Raw genomic sequence first — 21,256 nt, forward strand, 5'->3', positions numbered from 1 at the left:
CCGATTCCTGGCACTTCGAGAAGGGTAGAAGTTTGGGTTGCCGGAGTTGTCGTGGTAACCACCTCTGTGGTGTTGCTGGCCACGTGGGGCGCCTTGGTTGTTTCCTCGGCCGAACGACCGCCCTCGACTTCGTCCGGCCCTGGTGAAAACTGGTTTGAAGGCTCAATGAAGAGACTCCTGAGCCTTGTCCAAGCCACTAAAAGTGGCTACAAATTTGGTTAATTCCTTTAGGAAAGGCTGGCCGAAGAGGAGACCTTGGGCCACAGGACCTGCCTCTGATGAGGATAGTTCAGCCAATTTAGGGTCCAGCTTGAGGAGAATAGACCTCCTCCTCTCGCTGGACATGGCGCAATTGGCGTTGCCTAACAGGCACACCGCCCTTTGCGCCCAATCAATGAGGGCATCCGGGCTTATCGGTGTTCCGGGCTTATGCGTATTTTTTGAGGTACGTGAGGATCGCTGGATCCATCTCAGGTGTTTCCACGACTCGCGCCGCTAGATCCGGTCTGGGACACTCCGACCGCAGCCAGGCCCTGACGTCTTTATCAAAAGGTTGGCAGAGGTGGGACTGGACATAGTCCGCCACCTACTGCGGTGGGAGCCACGCCGTAGAGTTGGGTGGACGATGTCCGTTGGCTCAAAGGTCAACACCTTGGGTTGTGACGGTTCAGTATGGTGCTCCTTCCTGAGCTTCTTCGCCGGTTTAGGACTCACTTCCTCACCCGAGTCCGTATCAGTGTTGGGAGAGGGTGAGGTGTCACCTTGATCGCCATGGGTAGACTCCGAGGGGTCCGCTTCTGAGACATACGCGTGATCATTGGCAAAAGCCTTGGAGAGCCTTGCAAAATCCTCCGCGTGAGCGTTGGCCGCTTTAGCCTCTTTAGCCTTCTTGCGCCCGGACGCGGCCGGGACCCATCCTTGTTGAATGGCATATTTATTTAGGTGCCGCTTAAGGGGAGCAATAGCCCGCACCAGGGCAGAATTCAGAGACTGCTGCACACCAGCATCCAGGGCCTCCACAAGGTCCTGTTCAAAGGAGCCTGACGGCTCTTCATAGTAATCATCATCCTCATAGCAGTAATCCGCCATGGTAGGGTGGATGATATCAATTAACTGCTTTAAATATTACTGAGGAGTAAAGGGGGAGAGGTACAACCCCAGGCAATCCATGCTAAACAGCCAAACCAAAAATTCAGGAGTGGAGGGAGGGCCTGCCTGTACAAAAAACCTCTCTAGGCAGTGCCTATGCAGAGTTATACAGCCCGCAGCACCAACAAGCCTTGGGCGTCACCGGGGCAAAAATGTACGGGCTTGAGAAATTCAAATAATACTTGTTTCCCGCTCTGATCGGTAGTGAAACGATCGCGGTGAAAGTTTTGACATTCAAAATGGCCACCGCACATGCGCGGTGTCGGCCGCCCGTCAGTAACAGAAATAGGACCCCGTGCAATCCTAACGCGCGGTCCCTGAGCCCCCAAACTCCCGCTCCACTTAATCGAAAACGCGGGCGACTCGTGCCCGGCTGGGGAGGCTGACGCGCTCCCTTCTGATCGCGCCCCGAACGGAGGCGGCACTGTGGGGAAAAGCGGACGAGCGGGCTCGGAGCTGCGAGTACCACAAGCTTCAGGTACTCGTCAGCAGCGAGCCCGCAAGAGCGCTAACGCGCGAAACCAAGCGCACCATCAAACGCCCAACACAGCGGGACAACAGTAATAATACATCATCAAAGAGCATCTAACACACGCATAAATGCGCCAAACACACCGCGGTGCCCTCAACCCATACACCACTAGCAAACAAAATTAGTAAGAGAGAGGCACTTAGCTGGCTGCGGAGCAGCAAAGAAAGAGGACCTGTGTGCCTCGGTTAGACATTGTATGGGCTCAGTCTCTATGGTTAGGGAGTACAAGGTGCTCATGGGATTTGTAGTTTACTATAATATGTTTAATAAAAAAGATCGTTTTTTATTGGCTGCTGTAATAAAGCAAGGAAAATGAGAAGCATAATCGGAGCCTCCGGTCCTGACATACAATTGAAGTAGGAGTCAAAGGGTGGTAAGCACGAACATTCCATTTTATCACATATATACTGGAGCGTTGGGAAAATATGTCATAGAGAAAGAGAAATGTGATAGGACAAGAGGTGAAAGAAGAGGAATAAGGATAGAGTGAGAAAGAGAAAGATAAGTGGGTGATAAGAAGCACAACATCTCCCTTCTTACAAAAGGAAAAAACAGTGAAGTTAATACAACACAAAATCATCAAAGTGTTTGGGCTGTTTGCTCATTCTTCTACTAGGTACATTCAGATCACAATAAGAGGTGCAAGGTAAATCACAGTCACTGAAAGCATTCAAATCTAGTTTATCAATGGCTATAGGAACTTGGGAAGGTCTTTAATTCCTGGAAGAAACATCATGTTCACTTGCATTTGTACAGTTATCAACATTTTCTGAACACGGTGTAGAATTTGATGTGGGTGAAGCCATTTCTAAAATAGCATCTCTGTTTTCACTAGTTGAACTAGAAGATAAATCTCTATCAACAGTGTTCCAGAAATCATAATCAGCAACAGAATCATCAGTTTTCAAATTCTTAAGAAGAATCTCTTCCTGACCTGGCTTGAGACCTACCACATAACTCTTACTCCACCAACCCTTAGCACCAAGGTAAACTGATCCTTTGGACACATTCTCAATTTTGTATGGTCTGGTAAAGGTAGACTCACCCTTCTGTACTTTAATGTTTTTTTTGATAATGACAAAATCTCCCTTTTTGAAAATCTTATGTTTAGTTTTGTTTGCTACATCATAATAAGCCTTTGTCAATACTTGTCTATCGACAATTTTCTGATGCACATTCACTTCAGTATCATCAATTTTGGTACTTTCAGTATTTTCTTGATTCCAATTAGTAAATTTAGGTGTCAACATGGTATTACTTTTCCTCCCTCTCATGAGAAAAAATGGCGTGTGTCCAGTGATTTTATTCACTGTGTTGTAACTAAAAACTTTTTCTTGAATATATTTTTTAACTGGTAAATGTGATGCAATAGCTAGTTGTGAAATCTCGAACCGTAGCTAGGTTACATTTGCGCAAAATCAATAATAATGTACATAGAAGGTAAGATAACAAGACAATATGCTCGAGGGAACAATATGGGAAACAGCCACTTCAAATCCCAAAATCCTCCATTACACAGGGTAATCGACGATAAACATAAACACAATGGGTTGTTCCCGAGCAAGAAAAAGACAGTGTCCAATATAAAGATAACAATTATGTAAGAACAAGGTCCAATCCGTATATATGAGGAAATTTCTTCTTTATTGTCTCAGTTGTCCTGGTCTCATATTCTATAAAATCGACCAAGGATTTATGCAGCCAACACGTGTTTCGTCTTAGGGCAAATGGCCCAAACGACTTCCTCAGGGCTACAAAATAATGATAAAAATTACTAATCAGACAATGTCTCATTGCTATTCACATATGTTACTGATTAACAGCAGCACAAGAGAATAAGAACATTCAAACAGTAACGCCAAAAAAGACCCAGAAAGTAAAATAAGAATAAGAAATTATGAGAAAACACCCTGTGATAGTCACTATAATGTCAGTAGTGTGTTCAAAAAGGTTAGGTCACTGATAGAAATATATAAAAGTGCACGGAAGGGTAAGTGAAAAAGTAATTCATAAATTATATAGCAAAAGAGGAAAAATTGAAAATTCTCAAGAGCTCAATCACAGGCCCAAGTCATATATCCCCTCAGATATTGCTACTTAATATAGTGATTCAGTCAGTATTTATAAACAATAAATTGCAATGCCAAATATCTGAAAAGTAAGTAGAGATCGACATTTAAAAATTCCTATATCACGAACTTAAAACGTCAGGGCAAGGTTATAAAAAATATCAAGGAGATTCAACAATATATGGCAAAGCTACCCATACGGAGTAGTACTTCTAAAAGACATAACTCGGTAACGTTTATCTTAAAGGCAAAAAACACAACAAAGAAACGGAACACCGATCCAAGTGATTAAATTACCTCAGATATGACTCCAAGAGTATGTCCCAGTCAGCGTATATTTTCATGAAGCAATAAATAGTCTGTAAACACAAAAAGTATATACCAGTGTATTTGCCATCATAAAATGTTTCCCATCTGGAACACACAACAAACTACCATCATAAGCCCCTAAAAACCGGGCCATCTAGACGACAGTTCTCCACTAAGAGGAGCATCAATCCCTCTTTACTCAATAATCAAATGGCCTCTATATACGGCCGTAATGTATGACATTGCCGATAATAAAAGTCTCCAGAACAATGGAGACAACTAGGCGGTAACAATAAACCCATCCATACTGGACCCAAATGTCATATCTGGAAGCCGGAGAGTACTCCGATAAAGTTATGGAATCCGGTGTAAGTAAAACAAATGGGCGCCATGATAGTCCCGACTATATAAGGACTCGCCCCGACGTGTACGTCGCTAATAGTTAATTAGAAGAAGGACTAGAAGACAAAACATATTGTATGGGAGTCGTCATCATTGAAAGGTAATTGAAAACGAAAAACCCCGACGTATAAAGTATGTGTACAAAAATAATCACATGGGTAATTTTAGATTGTTGAGTGTCATGATATTAAAATGTACCCCAATCATCGGGTATTAAGATAAACCGTCGGACGTATACAGTCCCTTAAGGAACGCATGGCAGAGCACTTTCGTGCCTTAAAAAACCTTGATATTAGATACCCAATAGGTAGCCATGCATCTACATGCTAGAAACAGGTATCCTCATTAGGATTTATTTTTCATGGAATTGAAACTGTGAAGACTGACCCTAGAGGTGGAAATAGGGAATTGAGGTTACGGCAGTGCGAGGCACGATGGATTTCTAAATTACGTGCAGTCGAACTCGGAATTAATGTGGATCACGAACTACATTACTTTCTGAATACATGAACAGAACTTATTTGTGGTTTTCTTAATCATTGTCTGGGTTTGCTATGTCATCCCAACTCACCTAGTCTGAATCTCTTGCTCCACTGTTTGGCTGCTGATCAACTAGAATAATAATGACAATGCTTTGTGATATGTACTAAACAATGTACTATATTGAAGTATTTGTAAATGAATGATCCAAATTGCCCCTTCATTTTTATACACTAATATTAGTAAGATGGAATATTATTGTTTTTGCACTAATTGTCAAAATATCGCTTATTATTAATTCGGTACCTTATGTTTGTCTCTTGTCTGTGATATTGTGATTTTGATATCTAATCCTTTTTGTCACTACTCTGTACTGATATTTATGACAAATTGAAATGGTATTACTTTATGATCATTTATGATGGATCATAGTACCTTTTTACTGATGTTATATATTTTCTGCAACTTGATGTATCTTCACAATATGTCCGCTTCTTCTTTTGGGACGTTTGGCTTTACCACATACTAAACCCCAAATATAGGTGGTCTTCCCTCATTTATACATGATGACTCCTTTTCTCCGCTGTGGTTTCTTTTCATGGGTTGCTTTTGTAACATTCTGGTCGGTGATTTGATGTTACTTGGAGACACATAATTGTGTTTGCACTCTAATTTAGGGTTCCGTTTATCGGACTGTATACGTCCGACGGTTTATCTTAATACCCGATGATTGGGGTACATTTTAATATCATGACACTCAACAATCTAAAATTACCCATGTGATTATTTTTGTACACATACTTTATACGTCGGGGTTTTTTGTTTTCAATTACCTTTCAAAGATGGTGACTCCCATACAATATGTTTTGTCTTCTAGTCCTTCTTCTAATTAACTATTAGCGACGTACACATTGGGGCGAATCCTTATATAGTCGGGACTATCATGGCGCCCGTTTGTTTTACTTACACCGGATTCCATAACTTTATCGGAGTACTCTCCGGCTTCCAGATATGACATTTGGGTCCAGTATGGATGGGTTTATTGTTACCGCCTAGTTGTCTCCATTGTTCTGGAGACTTTTATTATCGGCAATGTCATACATTACGGCCGTATATAGAGGCCATTTGATTATTGAGTAAAGAGGGATTGATGCTCCTCTTAGTGGAGAACTGTCGTCTAGATTGCCCGGTTTTTAGGGGCTTATGATGGTAGTTTGTTATGTGTTCCGGATGGGATACATTTTATGATGGCAAATACACTGGTATATACTTTTTGTGTTTACAGACTATTTATTGCTTCATGAAAATATACGCTGACTGGGACATACTCTTGGAGTCAGATCTGAGGTAATTTAATCACTTGGATCGGTGTTCCGTTTCTTTGTTGTGTTTTTTGCCTTTAAGATAAACGTTACCGAGTTATGGGTAGCTTTGCCATATATTGTTGAATCTCCTTGATAGTTTTGATAACCTTGCCCTGACGTTTTAAGTTTGTGATATAGGAATTTTTAAATGTCGATCTCTACTTACTTTTCTGATATTTGGCATTGCAATTTATTGTTTATAAATACTGACTGAATCACTCATCCTACTCCTCACGAATACTATCGCACTAGATGCTACTCAAGCAGAGTTTATACTCTTCATGGTGAGTGTCATATATTTTTGCTCACATTTAGATTGCCATATCGTGAGGACACTTCATTCAACTCGAATATGAGAGAGATCAGTGGTTACTCTTAAATTCTCTACGTTAAGGTGGACATTTATGTCTTATTAGTATGACGTTTAGTCACTATATTAAGTGGCAATATCTGAGGGGCTATATGACTTGGGCCTGTGATTGAGCTCTTGAGAATTTTCAATTTTTCCTTTTTTGCTATATAATTTATGAATTACTTTTTCACTTACCCTTCCGTGCACTTTTATATATTTCTATCAGTGACCTAACCTTTTTGAACACACTACTGACGTTATAGTGACTATCACAGGGTGTTTTCTCATAATTTCTTATTCTTATTTTACTTTCTGGGTCATTTTTGGCATTACTGTTTGAATGTTCTTATTCTCTTGTGCTGCTGTTAATCAGTAACATATGTGAATAGCAATGAGACATTGTCTGATTAGTAATTTTTATCATTATTTTGTAGCCCTGAGGAAGTCGTTTGGGCCATTTGCCCTAAGACGAAACACGTGTTGGCTGCATAAATCCTTGGTCGATTTGATAGAATATGAGACTAGGACAACTGAGACAATAAAGAAGAAATTTCCTCATATATACGGATTGGACCTTGTTCTTACATAATTGTTATCTTTATATTGGACACTGACTTTTTCTTGCTCGGGAACAACCCATTGTGCAATAGCTAGTTGAATACCCTCTTTTAGGAATCTATTTACACGTTCAACTTGACCATTGGAAGATGGGCTGTACAACAGTGTTTTTTCTTGCTTAATGCCTAACACCTTTAAGTAATTGCACATTTTTAACAAGACCAATTGGGTACCATTATCAGACACTAAAATGTTTGGTTTATTTATTTATTTAATTACTTATGTATCGCTTATATAGCGCTTGAATCGACCCCCGAAGGGGTATCCCTGCGCTTAGGACGGACCGTGAGGATGTGTTGCTGCTACAGCTGAATCAGGCGCAAAAAAGAGTAGTCTTAAGCAGCTTCCTGAATTGTAGGTGATCAATGCATTGTCTCAAGATTATGGGTAGCTCGTTCCAGTATCGAGGGCCAAGATGGGAGAGGGCCCTTCCTCCTAATCTTGCCTTCCTTACTCGAGGCACTACGAGAAAATGTTTGGAACCCGAACATAAGCCCTGAGGTACTCCCTTGGACAGTTCTGTCGGAGCCGAACGATATGGGCCTAAGTTGACAGTCTGGGAGCGGGCTGATAAAAAGCTCGTCATCCACTGTAAGGCCGAATTTCTTAGTCCGATCTCCTTTAGTCTTCTGAGCAGTATATGATGTGATACTGTGTCGAACGCGGCAGATAGGTCCAACAGCACCCAAATCATAGAGTGGCCCTTATCTAGGGTCATCCTGATGTTATCCGTGACCACTAGCAGTGCCGATTCGGTGCTGTATTTGGGCCTAAAGCCCGACTGGGAGGGATCTAAGCAGCCCGTAAGTTCAACATGATTGGAGAGACGGTTGTTGACATGTTTCTCCAATAATTTGCTCAGAAACGGAAGGAGCGAAATAGGGCGGAGGTTGGAGAGATCCTTCCAAGGGATTTTAGTGTTCTTACAAATTGGCCTGACCTGTGCAGCTTTCCCTTCTGACGGTACATGGCCTTCTCTCAGGAAGAGATTCAAGAGAGATTGAATCTAGGGAGACAGATAATTGGCCAAGGGAGGGATGACTTTGGCCGGGATAAGGTCCAAAGGGGACCCTTATTTTATCTTATAAATCAATAGTTCAACCTCTGCTGATGTTAGTGTGGGGAAAAACTCTAACAGCTAAGGATGTACCTGTTTTAATTGGTCAGATGCCGTTAGGATCTGCGGCTGGTTTCCTGCCTAGATGATTTTTTCATAAATAAGCTCTATTTTCTGTGAGAAGTATAGGGCAATATCATCGCACAGCGTTTGCAAGGGAGCCTCAGAGCTTTCACAGACCTTGGGGCTAATAAAGGACTGGAGGATCTGGTGCAGAATTTTAGGGGCGTTACCAGCCTGGGCTAATTGTGATGCTATGTGGGTTTTCCGTGCTGTTTTTATATTTTTATGATAGCTGGACAGGGTGGTGTACAACCGATCTCTGTCCTTCTCCTCATGGGTGGCGCGCCAACTCCTCTCATATTTCCTACAGAGTTGTTTTTGGACTTGCAACTGAGGCAAGAACCAGGCTGCCTATGGGCCTTTGGGATGACTAGGGAGAGATTTTAATGGAGCAATGTGGTCAATAGTCGTCGAGACAGCAGAGTTGTATTTAGCTAACGCTTCCTCTGTATTGTCAGATACAATATTTTGAGGCCTTAAACAGGAAGTATGGAAGCTCTCCAAGGAGACTTTCTGCCACTGCCTATGGGTGTGAAATATGACCGGTTTGGGTTTCTTTGGTTCCATTGGGCCCTGAATGATGATCGGTCCAGGTGAGTTGTTGCGGGGGTTCACACTGGATCCTAGGAGAATTAGAGGAGATTATGTCTAATATATGGCCGGCTATATGGGTCGGGCCTTCATTAAGCTTGGATAAGCCTAATCAGCCAGAAGTATCTGTGCATCCGTATTGGAGGGGCAAGCGCTATGAATGTTAAAATCACCTAAGAGTAGAAAAGTGCTACATGCAGTCACATAAGGGGCTAATAATTCAATAACTTGTAAAGAAAATTCAGCAAGGGGTTCTGGAGGTCGATAGACTAGTACCCCCTTCCAGCTAGCTTGAGAGGAGATATCTATCCTGAAGACTAGAGTTTCCATAACAGTATCACAGCGCTTATGCACAATGGCGATTCCACCCTCCTCTTTATTGGTCTGTCCAATCTAACTAATTTATATCCTTCAGGTATACCTAACGCTATGGAGGGAACAGGATGGGGCTTGAGCCAGGTTTCAGTCAAAAATCCCAGCTAGGGCTGAACTGAGGACAATATATCCCAAACCTCAGTGGAGTGTTTAGGCAGGGATCGGATGTTACATAGCAGGCTTTTCCATCCCTTGACCCTCGATAGCGAACATTTTGTTCAAGCATTCAATCACAATATCAGTAGTTATATTAGGTACAAACTTATAGTGAATCCACTTGGAGTAATAATCAGATAACACTACAAGAAATTTACAGTTGTCTTCCATACATTTGAACGGTCCTGAAAAATCAATGGCAACTTTAGACCATGGACCTTTGAGTATTTCAATCAATTGCATATCATTTTTGCTAACTTTCCAATGTTTATCTGCTCTCAAGCATTCCTCACAAAAATCAATGTGGTTGTTAACATCGGAATTATGTCCTGGCCACCAACAATATTCCTTGAGAATGCTCTTAGTGGCTGTTGATCCTGGATGACCTTTATGAGCAATACAAATTAGTCTTTTCCTAAGTTTATGAGGTGGGATAAATAAATCATGTCTCATACGTACACCATTTACAATTGTTAATTCATCAGAAATGTGGTGATAACATTTTAAGTCATTGTCTACATTGCGCAATGGAGGCCACTTGGTAATGATAAATTCCATTACTTTTTGTAAGGTACAGTCATTTTTGAGATTATCAATCCATTCAGTTTCAGTAATGTCTCCATCACTTAAGACCGTAGCATCAATTGGGGAAACTACGCATTCCAAATCCTCTTTAACTTCCTCATCACTGTTGGCAATTGGCATCCTTGAGAGGAAATTTGCTATTGAATTTAATTTTCCAGGAATGTATTTTATTTTAAAAATATATTTGTTAGAAAGGTTAGACGGACCGGGAGGGTCGGCCGAGGTCAGGGGGAGAGGTCTCCGGGGAGAGCCGTCTCCAGCGATCGTACAGACAAGTAACTTCCCCCCCACAGACAGATACCACACAAGGATAAGATTCAGCGTTCTTTATAAGCACTTCTTAAGGTACGGTTGAATGGTACAAGGAGGTCTGGACTCAGGAGTCCCCTCGATTCAAGTCTCTCAAGGTAGGGAAGGGGGTAGCGGGACAGTCTGTTTACCAGTCAGGTAGTTCGGATGAGATGATGATTAGCTCACAATCCTCGAGCTTGGTGGTTTAGCTGGTACGGGCCGCGGCAGCGCCAGCAGGTCCCGGTCGAGATGGTCAGTACACGGTCCGCGGCAGCGCCAGCAGGTCCCGGAAAGATGGTCAATATACGGTCCGCGGCAGCGCCAGCAGGTCCCGGTGAGGATGGTCGTTACAACGGGCCGCGGCAGCGCCAGCAGGTCCCGACGAGGATAGATGTTGCAGAAGGCAGCGCCAGCAGGCAGGACGATGGTTCGCAAGATAGGGCTACGGCAGCGCCAGTAGTCCGTCAAGGCTGAGTTCTCTCGGTGTCTCTCGACTCCAGGATACAACTGCCTTCCTGCTCCGGAGTTGCCCCAGTTATAGGGCAGGCGCCCCTTTGATGTCCGGGCCCTCGCACTTGGAGGTCGGAGGGCCCGGGATGAAGGTGTCCAGACACCCAGCAGAGGGTGGAGCCAGCGCCTGGGGGAGCTGGAGGCGATCGGCACCTGGCGGGGGAAGAGCTCTTGACGCTTCGTTCTCCCATTGACCTGCCAAGTGGTCCGCTTACCTCCTGGGTGGATGGTGGTGCCGGGATGTCGGGGCCGGCCAGGCCCGGGGTTAGGGTCGGGGCGAGGCCACGCGGCCTCGTGGTGCAGGGCCCAAGATGGCGGCTTGACCCGGCCGGGGAAGCTGAGGGGGCTGGGGCCCGTGATGTGTGGAGGTCCGAGGGTAGAAGATCCGTCGGGAGACGGGGTGCAGGTGCCTTTCGTGGGTTACGCCTGGCGGGCCGGAGCTGGGGCCCTGTCGTGCGGGGAGGGAGCAAGCCCTTCGTGTGGCCTGTCCAACATGCGTCCCCCCCAGCTGAAGGCGGGGAGAGTCACCCATCTCCTTGGGGACTCTCTTCGTCGAGGCGGAAAAAGCGTGACAGGCCATCCGCGTTGGCGTGGTCTTGGCCCGGTCGGTGCTCCACGGTGAAGTCCATTCCCTGCAGGGAAATGGACCAGCGCAATAGTTTTGGGTTCTCCCCCCGCATCTGCATCAGCCACTGCAGGGGTCGATGGTCGGTTTGTACCCGGAAGTGGGTACCGAAGAGATAGGGCCTGAGTTTTTTGAGGGCCCACACCACTGCGAAGGCCTCCCTCTCGATGGTGCTCCAGCGCTGTTCTCGGGCCAGGAGACGTCGGCTGATGAAGGCCACCGGCTGGTCATGACCTTCGGGGTTTAACTGAGAAAGAACGGCTCCGATGCCGTGGTCGGAGGCGTCGGTCTGTACCACGAATTCCCGACTGTAATCGGGGGCCTGGAGCACAGGGGCGGTGCACAGGGCGGCCTTCAGCTTCTCGAAGGCCGCTTGACAATCGGGGGTCCAGTTAATCCGCTTCGGTTGGTTCTTGGACGTGAGACCCGTGAGGGGCCCCACGATGCTGCCGTAGTCCTTCACGAACCGCCGGTAGCAGCCGGTGAGCCCCAAGAAGGCTCGGACCTCGGTCTGGGTGACGGGGGGCTGCCAGGACTGGATGGCAGCAATCTTAAGTTGCAGCAGGGCCACCAGCCCGCTTCCCACTTGGTGCCCAAGGTAGGTCACGGACCCTTGGCCAATTTGGCACTTGCCGGCCTTAATCGTGAGGCCGGCCCGCTGGAGGGCCTGTAGGACCTCTTGGAGGTGGAGGAGGTGGTCGGACCAGTGGCGGCTGTATACAGCGATATCGTCCAGGTAGGCAGCGCTGAACTCTTCGAGCCCCGCCAAGACCTGGTTCACAAGGCGTTGAAACGTGGCGGGGGCATTCTTCATGCCGAAGGGCATGACCTTGAATTGGTAGTGGCCATCGGGGGTAGAGAAGGCCGACCGTTCTTGAGCCCTGGGTGTGAGGCCGATCTGCCAGTAGCCCGCTGTTAGGTCGAAGATACTAAGGTAGAGGGCGGCCCCCAGCCGGTCGATCAGCTCGTCTGCTCGGGGAATCGGATGAGCGTCGGTCCGGGTGACCGCGTTCAAACCCCGGTAGTCGACGCAGAATCTCAGTTCAGGTGTGGTGCCGGGGGCAGCGGCTTTGGGAACCAATACAACCGGGCTGGCCCAGGGACTGTCCGAGGGCTCGATGACCCCGATTGTGAGCATCTTGGCCACTTCATCCTGTATGCAGGCCCGTACCCGATCTGGTACGCGGTAGGCCCGGTGTCGGGCAGGGGGACTGTCCCCGGTGTCCACGTCGTGCAAACACCAAGGGGTGACCCCGGGGGTGAGGGAGAACAGGGTAGCGAACTGCAGCAGGAGGTTCCGGCAGCCCCGGCGTTGCTCCGAAGTGAGGGCGTCAGAGAGCCGGACCCCGTCCACGGAGCCGTCATTCTCCTGAGTCTTCAGAAGATCCGGGAGGGGTTCGGAGTCTTCCTCTGCCCCACTGTCCGTAGCCATCAAGAGGCTGAGTTCTGAGCGCACAAAGTGTGGTTTGAGTCTGTTGGTGTGGAGGACCCGAAGGGGGTTCCGGGAGGTCCCCATGTCGATGAGGTAAGTGACGGGGCTTTTGCGCTCGACCACTTTGAAGGGCCCCGTCCACTTATCTTGCAAGGCACATGGTTCGGTGGGGGACATCACCCACACTTGTTGACCCGGCTCGAACTCAACGGAGGAGGCATTGTGATCATACCACCTCTTCATGTCCTCCTGGCTGGCCTCGAGGTTCGCCTTGGCCAGCTCCCTGAAGCGCCGGGTCTGACTGCGTAGGGCCAGGATGTATTTGAAGACGTCTGGAGGGGTCTTTAGGGGGGCCATCTCCCAACCTTCCTTGACTAGGCTGAGGGGCCCTCGCACAGGGTGCCCGTACAGGAGTTCAAAAGGGCTAAAGCCGAGGGACTTCTGGGGGACTTCTCGGTAGGCGAAGAGGAGGCACGGGAGTAGTACATCCCACTGGCGACGGAGGGGCTCTTCCAATCCCCCAATCATCCCCTTGAGAGTGCGGTTAAACCGCTCCACTAGTCCGTTCCCTTGGGGGTGATAGGGGGTCGTGAATCTGTAGGTGACCCCGCATTGTTGCCAGAGGGACTTCATGTATTTGGAGATAAAGTTTGTGCCTCGGTCGCTGACGACTTCTCGGGGGAAGCCCACCCGGGAGAAGATCCCCATTAGGGCCCGGCCAACCACCGGAGCTGTCACGGTCCGTAGGGGCACCGCCTCGGGGTAGCGGGTGGCATGGTCCACCAGTACTAAGATGAACCTGTGTCCTTGTGCCGTGCGGGGGTCCAGAGGCCCCACAATGTCTATCCCCACCCTCTCGAACGGGGTGGTGACCACAGGGAAGGGTTGCAGAGGGGCTTTCAGCTTCCGACCACTCTTCCCGCTGGCTTGGCATGTGGGGCAAGATCGGCAGTGGTTCAGGACGTCGTTCCTCATTTTCGGCCAGAAAAAGTGGGTCACTAGGCGGCTGTACGTTTTGTCCTGGCCCAGGTGTCCAGCCAGGGGGACATCGTGGGCCAGGTTGAGCAGGAAGTCTCTGAAGCGGAGAGGTACCACCAGTACTCGACCGGCCCCCAGCTCGGCGATTCTTTGTTCGCTGTATAGCAGGTCGTTATCCCAGTAGACCCAGTGAGTTCCGGTGGAGTCCCCTGCGTTCTGGGCGCTGGCTTGTTGGCGGAGTCGCTCGAGGGAGGGACAGGTCTTTTGTTCCTGGCGGAACTGTTCTTGGGTGGGCCCCCCTTCTTGACGCCACTGAGCCAGGCCGGGAAGGTCCTGGGGTTGCGCGTCCCCTTCGGTCGTTGGTTCTGGGGGGCTGGCCTCGTCGTGGTCTTCTACTGGGGCGACCGGGGGCGGAGGTGCTGGCCATTCCGGTTCTTCTGATCGGGGGACGGCACGGGCGGCCATGGACCGGGTGGTTATGCAGGCCCAGTCCGGGAGGCCCAGCATCCCCAGGTGCTCTCTTCTCTCAACGGTGGCCCACGGGGAACTCTCGAGGTCATTCCCCAGGAGGCAGTCCACGGGGGCATCGTCCCGGACCGTCACCTTCAACAGGCCGGAGACCCCTCCCCATTCGAATGGGACGCAGGCCATTTGACACATACTTTCAGAGTTGTCTGCCGAGCGGACAGGGCAGAGAATGTTCGGCAGGATCTGCTCGGGCTTCACCAGGTGACAGCGGACGGCCGTCACACTAGCGCCTGTGTCACGCAAGGCCTCGGCTCGCTGTCCATTAATGGTCACCCACTGACCGTATTTCCGGGTGTTAGCGGGTAGGGGAGCCCGCGGGATCATGTCTCTTCCCCCTAAGCACGCCAGGACCATGGCGGCCGGTTCCCACTCTTGCTGGGCCGGCTCATACCCTTCTGGTTCCTCCGATAATCGCTCTTCCCCCAGGGCGGCGGCAGCTACCTGGCGGGGCTTGGGTGTTTGGTTCTGCGGGCAGCTCGGGTCATTGGCGTAGTGGCCGACTCGCTGGCATCGGTGGCACGTGACGTTGGCCCGGAACCCAGGACGCAACGGGGGGTTGCTCCGGCCGGCCGGAGGCGGGGTGCTGGCCACGGGGGTTGCCGGCAAGGCGTCTCTCCCTCGCCCCTGGCCTCCTCCTCCACCCCGAGGACGGTGCTGGCTTTGGTTGCTTCGATTCTGCTCGTGTGGCCCTCTCCGGCCCACTCGGGTGCTTTCCCATCGGTCAGCTTCGGCGGCGAGCTGCCGGGGGTCAGTCAGCTTACTGTCGAGGAGGTGCTGCCTGAGCTCGACGAAACAGTTGTTTGACAGGTGCTCCCATACCATAAGGTTAAAGAGTTGTTCGTAGGTGGTGACATGGCTCCCCTTGATCCAACCCTCGAAGGCACGGCTGAAATAGTTCACGTATTCTACCCAAGTTGTACCTGGGATCCGGGTGCAATCTCTGAACCTCTGGCGGTACATCTCGGGTGTGAGGCCGTAGCGGGTGAGGAGGGCAGCCTTCATGTGGTCGTAGGACGACATTTGGTGATCTGGGAGCTGCAGCAGGGCATCGCGACCCTCGTTGACGAACCTCCCCCATAGTCCGGCTCCCCAATCACTCCGGTCGATCCGGTGGGAGGTCATGGCGATCTCGTAGGCTTTAAACCACTGTTGTATGTCGTCTTCTCGGACATACTCGCGGACAACATCCTTGGGGATGTGGACTTTTTTCTCGGTTGGCCCCGGGGTGTGCGGTCGCTCAGGCACCCCCAGTTCTTTACTCTGTTTCCGAAGTTCTATTTCCGCCAGTTGGCGCTCGTGTTCGAGTGTTATTCTCTTCTCCTCCAGCTCTCTCTGTCTCTGCTTCTCTTCTCGTTCTTCTCGGAGCCGCATATGCTCTAGGTTGAGTTTCTGTTCGGCTAACTTGAGTTCCCCATCCATCTTGAGTCGTGCCATTTCCAACTCGTGCAGTCTGGTTCTTTCTCTTTCTCGGATCTCCTCCTGCGAGAGGCCCGTTCCCCGCTCCTCGGGAGCCGTGGCGTTCCCCTCTGGTGCGACACTGTTTTGGTCGGAGGGTCCAGCGATCCCAGTTTCCGTCCACGACTCAAGGGCGTGCTTTAGATCATCTTTGGTACTCAGGCCGGTGGTAGCAATGCCAAGTTCTATGCAGAATTGTTTCAGTTCGCGGTGGCTGTATTCTTCTAACTTATCCATTTGGAATTTCTCAGTGGAACCGCTATCTTTGGCTGACATCGTGGTTTTGTCGTGGGGTGAGCTACTCTCTGTACGATTACGCGTTGATTCGGATCGCGCCGCTGGCCACCAATGTTAGAAAGGTTAGACGGACCGGGAGGGTCGGCCGAGGTCAGGGGGAGAGGTCTCCGGGGAGAGCCGTCTCCAGCGATCGTACAGACAAGTAACTTCCCCCCCACAGACAGATACCACACAAGGATAAGATTCAGCGTTCTTTATAAGCACTTCTTAAGGTACGGTTGAATGGTACAAGGAGGTCTGGACTCAGGAGTCCCCTCGATTCAAGTCTCTCAAGGTAGGGAAGGGGGTAGCGGGACAGTCTGTTTACCAGTCAGGTAGTTCGGATGAGATGATGATTAGCTCACAATCCTCGAGCTTGGTGGTTTAGCTGGTACGGGCCGCGGCAGCGCCAGCAGGTCCCGGTCGAGATGGTCAGTACACGGTCCGCGGCAGCGCCAGCAGGTCCCGGAAAGATGGTCAATATACGGTCCGCGGCAGCGCCAGCAGGTCCCGGTGAGGATGGTCGTTACAACGGGCCGCGGCAGCGCCAGCAGGTCCCGACGAGGATAGATGTTGCAGAAGGCAGCGCCAGCAGGCAGGACGATGGTTCGCAAGATAGGGCTACGGCAGCGCCAGTAGTCCGTCAAGGCTGAGTTCTCTCGGTGTCTCTCGACTCCAGGATACAACTGCCTTCCTGCTCCGGAGTTGCCCCAGTTATAGGGCAGGCGCCCCTTTGATGTCCGGGCCCTCGCACTTGGAGGTCGGAGGGCCCGGGATGAAGGTGTCCAGACACCCAGCAGAGGGTGGAGCCAGCGCCTGGGGGAGCTGGAGGCGATCGGCACCTGGCGGGGGAAGAGCTCTTGACGCTTCGTTCTCCCATTGACCTGCCAAGTGGTCCGCTTACCTCCTGGGTGGATGGTGGTGCCGGGATGTCGGGGCCGGCCAGGCCCGGGGTTAGGGTCGGGGCGAGGCCACGCGGCCTCGTGGTGCAGGGCCCAAGATGGCGGCTTGACCCGGCCGGGGAAGCCGAGGGGGCTGGGGCCCGTGATGTGTGGAGGTCCGAGGGTAGAAGATCCGTCGGGAGACGGGGTGCAGGTGCCTTTCGTGGGTTACGCCTGGCGGGCCGGAGCTGGGGCCCTGTCGTGCGGGGAGGGAGCAAGCCCTTCGTGTGGCCTATCCAACAATATTCTTGTAATTTTGCAATCAATCTTACAAGTCTAGAAGATGCTTTATTGTTGCCTCTCCCACAGCCATCCATCATGTATGTAAGGGGTTTGTGGTCAGTAATGATCTGAAATTCTTTACCCCATAAATAAGTTTTATGTTTTTCAACGGTCCAAACACATGCAAGGGTTTCCCTCTCGATGGTGCTATAGGCTAGTTCAGCTTGTTTAAGATGTCTAGAAATGAAACCAATAGTAAATTCTTCATTCTTTTCCTTTTGACTAAAAACAGTGCCAATACCCACGGCACTGGCATCCCCTGTTATGATATTTTTCTTGTCAGGATCAAAAGGAAATAAAGCAGGAGCACACAATATAGACCTTTTAACTTCTTCAAATGCACAAATTTGATCTTTAGCCCACACCAGCTTTTCTCCCTCACACAATAGTTTTCTTAAAGGTTCAACTTTTTCAGCGTACCCCTCAGTAAATCTCGAGTAATACTCACAGAGACACATAAATGATTTTAAAGTCTCTTTATCACCAGGGCATGGTGCTTCTCTTATTGCTCGCACCAAGTCATCTTTAGGTTTAATTCCTTCTGCTGTAAGTTGATGTCCCAGATAGTCAATCTTATCCTGTGCAAATTTACATTTCTTTTTCGTAACTGTCATACCTTTTTGTTATGTTCATTCATGGTGGGGGCATGCACTAATATGTCGTCCTGAACCTTTTCAACTCTCTTTATATCTTTAAAAATGATGTCCATCATTTTTTGGAAGACACTCGCGGCTGAAGCAAGTCCAAAAGGAAGTCTAACATATCTGTATGCTTCAAATGGAGTCACATATGTTGTGAGATCCTTTGACTCTTCCGCCAGCTTGATTTGATGGTATGCCAAGCTAAGGTCAATCAAAGAGAATACTTTTCAACCAGTTGTGGATGCCAAAATCTCCTGAATTTTAGGCAAAGGATGGCAATCCACAACAATGTTCTTGTTGAGAGACCTCAAGTCAGTACACAATCTGATCTCAACATTTTTTTTTTTAGTAATGACAATGGCAGAAACCCATTCGGATGAATCAGTTTCTTCTATTACGCCTTCATCAGAAAGTTTGTTGATTAACACCTTGAGTTCCTTTCTAACTGACAAGGGTACTGGCCTAACGTTGTGTGAGGTAGGAATGGAACCTTCTTTTAATTTGATTTTATGCTCGAAACCATTGACACACCCAATGTGGTCTTCAAAAACTTCTTTGTTCAGTTCTAGAACTGCATCAAGTGTGAGTAGTTTGTCTTTTATACTTATACTGTTACAAAAATTATCATCCAAGACTATTGGTTCATCTCAGCCAGGTTTCAGGATTACACCAAGTTTGGCTAAGTCTTTCCAGCCTACAATATTGCGTCCTTTCCTGGCTACATACATTTTAGTAAATATTTCTCTACCTTTGAAGTTTAAAGAATCTTCAAAATATCCAACCATTTCAATTTCAAATTCGCCAAAGACTTTAGGATTAACATCAGTATCTTTCAAATTACAATTTTTCCAGATATTATCAAAAGTTTTGTCTGAAATTATAGTAATTGGTGATTCAGAGTCAGCCATTATTTGTAACTCCACCTCACCAGTCAGCATGCAACCTAAAGATGCTCTAAATCTACCCTCAGGTGCATCAATGTAAAGAACAATGTTTGAACACATTTCTTCATCGAATTCCTCTAGAGCATTAACTTTAACTTTGCTTTTGAAATTGCTTTTAAGATTTTTACATGACGATGTAAAATTTCCAACTTTTTTACACTTAGCACATCTCTTCCGCAGTCCTGGACAACCTTGAAAATCTGCTAAATGATTTTTTGATCCGCATCTGTAACAACTGTAAATTTTACCTTCTTTGCCCTTGTCTCCTCTGTTCTTATTTTCATATTTTTGTTTATACCTTTTCTTTTCCTGTAAAGCAAAAACATTAGTTTCATTAGAATTTTCTCTAGATAATTCAATGGATGATATTAAAGAGCGTTCAATCCCTTTAGCAATGTCAATAACCTCTTGTAAGGTTGGATTCCTACAGGCCAGTAATTATTCCTGGATTTTTTTTGTGTAGCAGTGGAAAACAAACTGGTCCCTTATATAAATATCCGCCATTTCATTGAATTCGCATTTGGTAGCAAGAACTCTTAACGCTGCAATGTATTCTTCAACAGACTCTCCTTCCAATTGCTTGTGCATGGCAAATTTATGTCTGCCAACCATAATTTTTGGCTCTTCCGAAAATTGCTTCTCCATATGTTTAACTGCTTCCTGATATTCATTCATGGGAATGAATTGCCCTGGAGTATGCTCAAACTCTGGCAAACTGCCAAGAATTTCTTGGCCAGCATTGCCTAAAAAACCAAACATGATGGCTTTTTTCCTTTCTGCACCATAGTCTTTACCATCTATAGCCACTAAATAATTTTCAAAAGCTCTATGCCAATTTTTCCAGCGCCTGGTGGTTTTCCAGCTTCATTTAGAAAAAATGCCGGAACACAAATGGTATTGCTTTGTGCCATTTTGATGCAGCTTTCTACAACCTCAGTTTTAATTTTAAAGTCACTCATGAAGCAATAATTTTTAAGGTAGAATAAGAAAGCCAAATAAAGCTTTTATTTATTTGCGCTAAAAACAACTTGTTTTTTTTAACCGGTGGCACTTGAAACGCATTCCGTGAGAAAAATTACTTATTTTTGTCAGTTTCAATTAACAAGATGGCCACACGCTGTGCGCACAGCGTGCAGCGTCAATACGGCGTCTGACAGGAATAAAAGATCAAGCAGCTGGTAACACAGGGAGTGTTATGTCACAGTAGGAGATGTGCGCGTGGCAAAACAACAGTTGTGCTCACGCTCAGGAGGCCAACGGTGGGTTCCAACGGCGAAGATTCAATGGAAACTGACACAGCGTCAAACAAAGGTATTTCAGTGCGCAGAACGACAAACATAGACACGCAGGAAGCAAAGTACCTTAAAATTGAAGGACATAGCCAGCTTCACGAATCCTCCTTCAAATAATTTATTTCCTCAAAACTTGCCTTGAAGTAGATTAAAACTTGACAAGGTGTTCCTTGTAGAAAATATGGTGGGCCTCAGTCATCCTCGTTGCCAAATTGTTGAGACAAGATGTCGGATAGTTTATTAAAGAGAGATAATTTATTAAGATTAAGTCAATAATAAGGCCCACACGCAGGTGGAATGAAAGGCACAGTTCAAGTAGGAGTCAAAGTGTGGAATGCACGAACATTCCATTACATCACATATATACTGGAGCGTTGGGAAAATACGTCATAGAGAAAGAGAAATGTGATAGGACAAGAGGTGAAAGAAGCGGAATAAGGATAGAGTGAGAAAGAGAAAGATAGGTGGGTGATTAGAAGCACAACAGGGGTGAACTTCTCCTCTTCCCAGAAGTACCTAAGAGGCACTTTAGAACCCCCACTCCCTGCCCCAAGCCTTCCCCCCTGTTGGACAGGCCTCACAAACGGCTTGCTCCCTCCCCGCTCGACGGGGCCCGAACCCCGGCCCACCTGGCATATCCCCGCAACAAGCACCTGTACTCCGTCTCCCGACGGACCCTCTGCCCTCGGACCCCTACTCATCACGGGGTCCAGCCCCACCGGCTTTCCCGGCCGGGTCAAGCCGCCATCTTGGGCCCTGCACCACGCGGCCGCCTGGCCTCCCCCCGACCCTAACCCCGGGCCTGGCCGGCCCCGACATCCCGGCACCACCATCCACCCAGGAGGTGAGCGGACCACTTGGCAGGTCAATGGGAGAACAAAGTGTCAAGGGCTCTCCCC

Source organism: Triturus cristatus, chromosome 3_2, assembly GCF_964204655.1.
Source record: "Triturus cristatus chromosome 3_2, aTriCri1.1, whole genome shotgun sequence".
NCBI classification, from domain to species: domain Eukaryota; kingdom Metazoa; phylum Chordata; class Amphibia; order Caudata; family Salamandridae; genus Triturus; species Triturus cristatus.